A 5,056-nucleotide genomic window follows, 5' to 3' on the forward strand; every position below is an offset into this window, starting at 1 on the left:
CTCTCTCCCCCCCCCCCCTGACCCCAGCTCTCTCTCCCCCCCCTCTCACAGACCCCACAGCTCTCTCTTTCCCCCCCCCCCTCCCCCAGCCCCTCTCTCTCAACCCCTCTTCTCAGCCCTGCTCTCCCTCTCTCTCCCCCCCTCTCTCAGCCCAGCTCGCTCTCCCCCCCCTCCGCCAGCTCTCTCTCCCCCCTCTCTCAGACCCCAGCTCTCTCTCTCCCCTCTCACAGACCCCAGCTCTCTCTCCCCCTCTCACAGACCCCAGCTCTCTCTCCCCCCTCTCAGACCCCAGCTCTCTCTCCCCCCTCTCTCAGACCCCAGCTCTCTCCCCCCTCTCTCAGACCCCAGCTCTCTCTCTCCCCCCCCTCTCAGACCCCAGCTCTCTCTCCCCCACTCTCAGACCCCAGCTCTCTCTCCCCCTCTCTCACAGGCCCCAGCTCTCTCTCCCCCCTCTCACACAGACCCCAGCTCTCTCTCCCCGCCCTCTCTCAGACCCCAGCTCTCTCTCTACCCCCTCTCTGACCCCAGCTCTCTCTCCCCCCTCTCACAGACCCCAGCTCTCTCTCCCCCCACCCCCTCACAGACCCCAGCTCTCTCTCCCCCCCCTGTCAGACCCCAGCTCTCTCCCCCCCCTCTCACAGACCCCAGCTCTCTCTCCCCCCCCCCTCTCACAGACCCCATCTCGCCCCCCTCTCTCAGACCCCAGCTCCCCCTCCCCCTCTCACAGACCCCAGCTCTCTCTTTCCCCCCCCCCCTCTCTCAGACCCCAGCTCTCTCTCTCCCCCCCCCCTCTCTCAGACCCCAGCTCTCTCTCCCCCCTGTCAGACCCCAGCTCTCTCTCCCCCCCTCTCACAGACCCCAGCTCTCTCCCCCCCCCCTCACAGACCCCAGCTCTCTCTCCCCCCCCTCTCTCAGACCCCAGCTCTCTCTGCCCCCCCCCCCTCAGACCCCAGCTCTCTCTTCCCCCCCCTCTCTCACAGACCCCAGCTCTCTCTCTTCCCCCCCCTCTCAGACCCCAGCTCTCCGCTCCCTCCTCAGACACCAGCTCTCTCTCTCCCCCTCTCTGACCCCAGCTCTCTCTCCCCCCTCACACAGACCCCAGCTCCTCTCTCCCCCCCCTCACAGACCCCAGCTCTCTCCCCCCCCCCGCCTCTCACAGACCCCAGCTCTCTCTCCCCCCTCTCACAGACCCCAGCTCTCTCTCCCCCCCTCACAGACCCCAGCTCTCTCTCTCCCCCCCTCTCACAGACCCCAGCTCTCTCTCCCCCCCCTCTCACAGACCCCAGCTCTCTCCCCCCTCTCACAGACCCCAGCTCCCTACTTCCCCCACCTCTCACAGACCCCAGCTCTCTTCCCCCCCCCCCCCCTCACAGACCCCAGCTCTCCGCTCCCTCCTCAGACCCCAGCTCTCTCCCCCCCCCCCCTCTCTCTCTCTCTGACCCCAGCTCTCTCTCTACCCCCCTCACAGACCCCAGCTCTCTCCACCCCTCACAGACCCCAGCTCTCTCTCCCCCCCCCTCTCTCAGACCCCAGCTCTCTCTCCCCCCCTCTCACAGACCCCAGCTCTCTCTCCCCCCCCTCTCACAAACCCCAGCTCCCCCTCTCTCTCAGACCCCAGCTCTCTCCCCTCCCCCCCCCTCTCTGACCCCAGCTCCCTCTCCCCCCCCCTCTCACAGACCCCAGCTCTCTCTTCCCCCCGCTCTCTCTTCCCCCCCCCTCTCTCACAGACCCCAGCTCTCTCTCCCCGCCCTCTCTCTCCCCCCGCCTCTCTGACCCCAGCTCTCTCTCCCCCCCTCAGACCCCAGCTCTCTCTCTCCCCCTCTCACAGACCCCAGCTCTCTCTCTCCCCTCTCACAGACCCCAGCTCTCTCTCCCCCCCTTCTCTCACAGACCCCAGCTCTCTCCCCCCTTTCTCTCACAGACCCCAGCTCTCTCCCCTCTCACAGACCGCAGCTCTCTCTCCCCCCCCTCACAGACCCCAGCTCTCTCTCTCTCCCCTCTCACAGACCCCAGCTCTCTCTCCCCCCCCTCTCTCACACCAGCTCTCTCTCCCCCCCTCTCAGACCCCAGCTCTCTCCTCCCCGCTCTCGCAGGACCCCAGCTCTCTCTCTCCCCCCTTCTCTCAGACCCCAGCTCTCTCTTCCCCCCCCCCCTCTCACAGACCCCAGCTCTCTCTCCCCCCCTCTCACAGACCCCAGCTCTCTCTCCCCCCCTCTCACAGACCCCAGCTCTCTCTCTCCCCCCTTCTCTCAGATCCCAGCTCTCTCTCCCCCCCCCCCTCTCACAGACCCCAGCTCTCTTCCCCCCCCCCCTCTCACAGACCCCAGCTCTCTCTCCCCCCCTTCTCACAGACCCCAGCTCTCTCTCCCCCCCTCTCACAGACCCCAGCTCTCTCTCCCCCCCCTCTCACAGACCCCAGCTCTCTCTACCCCCCCTCTCACAGACCCCAGCTCTCTCCCCCCCCTCTCACAGACCCCAGCTCTCTCTCCCCCCCCCCTCTCAGACCCCAGCTCTCTCTGACCCCAGCTCTCTTCTTTCCCCCCCTCTCTCCTCCCCCCCTCACAGACCCCAGCTCTCTCCCCCCCCCTCTCTCTCAGACCCAGCTCTCTCTCCCCCCCACCACCCAGACCCCAGCTCTCTTCCCCCCCCCCTCTCACAGACCCCAGCTCTCTTCCCCCCCCCCCCCTCACAGACCCCAGCTCTCTTCCCCCCCCCCTCTCACAGACCCCAGCTCTCTCTCCCCCCACCACAGACCCCAGCTCTCTTCCCCCCCCCTCTCACAGACCCCAGCTCTCTTTCCCCCCCCTCTCACAGACCCCAGCTCTCTTTCCCCCCCCTCTCACAGACCCCAGCTCCTCTCTCCCCCCCACCACAGACCCCAGCTCTCTTCCCCCCCCCTCTCACAGACCCCAGCTCCTCTCTCCCCCCACCACAGACCCCAGCTCTCTTCCCCCCCCTCTCTCACAGACCCCAGCTCCTCTCTCCCCCCCACCACAGACCCAGCTCTCTCTCCCCCCACACAGACCCCAGCTCTCTCTCCCCCCTCTCACAGACCCCAGCTCTCTCCCCCCCCCCCCTCACAGACCCCAGCTCCTCTCTCCCCCCCACCACAGACCCCAGCTCCTCTCTCCCCCCCACCAGACCCCAGCTCCTCTCTCCCCCCCACCACAGACCCCAGCTCTCTCTCCCCTCCACCACAGACCCCAGCTCTCTCTCCCCCTCTCACAGACCCCAGCTCTCTCTCCCCCCTCTCTCTCCCCCCCTCACAGACCCCAGCTCTCTCTCTCCCCCCACCACAGACCCCAGCTCTCTCTCCCCCCCACCACAGACCCCAGCTCTCTCTTCCCCCCCAACACAGACCCCAGCTCTCTCTCCCCCCTCTCACAGACCCCAGCTCTCTTCCCCCCCCCCTCTCACAGACCCCAGCTCCTCTCTCCCCCCCACCACAGACCCCAGCTCTCTCTCCCCCCCCACCACAGACCCCAGCTCCTCTCTCCCCCCCACCACAGACCCCAGCTCTCTCTCCCCTCCACCACAGACCCCAGCTCTCCCCCCTCTCACAGACCCCAGCTCTCTCTCCCCCCCTCTCTCTCTCCCCCCCTCACAGACCCCAGCTCTCTCTCCCCCCCACCACAGACCCCAGCTCTCTCTTCCCCCCCACCACAGACCCCAGCTCTCTCTCCCCCCCACCACAGACCCCAGCTCTCTCTCCCCCCTCTCACAGACCCCAGCTCTCTCTCTCCCCCTTCTCTCACAGACCCCAGCTCTCTCTCTCTCCCCCCCCCCTCTCACAGACCCCAGCTCCTCTCTCCCCCCTCTCACAGACCCCAGCTCCTCTCTCCCCCCCTCACAGACCCCAGCTCTCTCTCTCTCCCCCCCCCCCCACCACAGACCCCAGCTCTCTCTTCCCCCCCCCCACCACAGACCCCAGCTCTCTCTCCCCCCCACCACAGACCCCAGCTCTCTCTCCCCCCCACCACAGACCCCAGCTCTCTCTCCCCCCTCTCACAGACCCCAGCTCTCTCTCTCCCCCTTCTCTCACAGACCCCAGCTCTCTCTCTCTCCCCCCCCCCCTCTCACAGACCCCAGCTCCTCTCTCCCCCCTCTCACAGACCCCAGCTCCTCTCTCCCCCCCCTCACAGACCCCAGCTCTCTCTCTCTCCCCCCCCCCCCTCTCACAGACCCCAGCTCTCTCTCCCCCCCCCCCCCCTCTCACAGACCCCAGCTCTCTCCCCCCCCCTCTCTCTCACAGACCCCAGCTCTCTCCCCCCCCCCTCTCTCTCACAGACCCCAGCTCTCTTTCCCCCCCCCGACAACCCTCATCAACCCCCCCCCCGCTCGAGCTTCGATTCCAACCGCCCCTCCCCACCACACAATGCCCCTCCCCCCTCCTATATACTCAACAAGTTAATAAGTTAGTGCACTCTGCCCTCAGTTACTAGTTAGCATCATTAGTTACTAAGTTGCCCCGTGGGCAGTGGGGAAGGTTGCTGAGTGTTGGTGGCGGGGGCTCTCACCTTGCGGGCGGTGTCCTGTCCTGTCCGCTCCGGCGCCGCGCTCTCCCTCTCTCGCTCTCTCTCTCTTTCTCTCACGCGCCGCCGGCCGCCATACCACCGCGGGGCACGCTGGGTATTCCCCACGTCACCTGGCCAGCCGCGCGCTGCGGACTGTACGTCACGAGGGGAATCCTTGGCTTGGCGCGGGTTGAGGGGAGGGGGTCTCCCCCTGCATTGCATCACCACTACCCCACAGACCATAAACTTGGTGCCAGATTTGGGGGCCAGATCTTTGAACAGTCTCTTCCTCAGGCCACCAAAGGCGCTGCTGGCTCACTGGAGGCGGTGTTGGACCTTATTGTCGGTGGCTGCTCTTGCTGACACCTGGGAGTCCCTGGCCAAAGACCGCCCTAAGTGGAGGAAGTGCATCCGGGAGGGCACTGAGCACCTCGAGTCTCATCGTCGAGAGCATGCAGAAATCAAGCGCAGGCAGCGGAAAGAGCGTGCTGGAAACCAGTTCTACCCATCCCTTTCCTTCAGCGACTATCTGTCCCACCTGT

The 5,056-nt window shown here is 66.5% G+C and overlaps 1 protein-coding gene across 9 annotated transcripts in view; it reads right to left on the reverse strand.

Annotated features, from left to right (window-relative positions):
- Positions 1–4,598, reverse strand: part of tjap1 (tight junction associated protein 1 (peripheral)) — a 258,207-nt gene extending 253,609 nt beyond the window's left edge. For 8 of the 9 annotated variants that reach the window (XR_011593916.1, XR_011593915.1, XR_011593914.1 and 5 more), the window contains exon 1: positions 4,518–4,598. The gene's annotated coding sequence lies outside the window, so the exon portion shown is untranslated. The remainder of the gene's footprint in view (positions 1–4,517) is intronic. The other variant, XM_070885871.1, reaches the window with a different exon arrangement.
- Positions 4,599–5,056: the final 458 nt, after the last annotated feature.

The sequence above is a fragment of the Pristiophorus japonicus genome, chromosome 7 (genome assembly GCF_044704955.1).
Source record: "Pristiophorus japonicus isolate sPriJap1 chromosome 7, sPriJap1.hap1, whole genome shotgun sequence".
Lineage (NCBI taxonomy): Eukaryota > Metazoa > Chordata > Chondrichthyes > Pristiophoridae > Pristiophorus > Pristiophorus japonicus.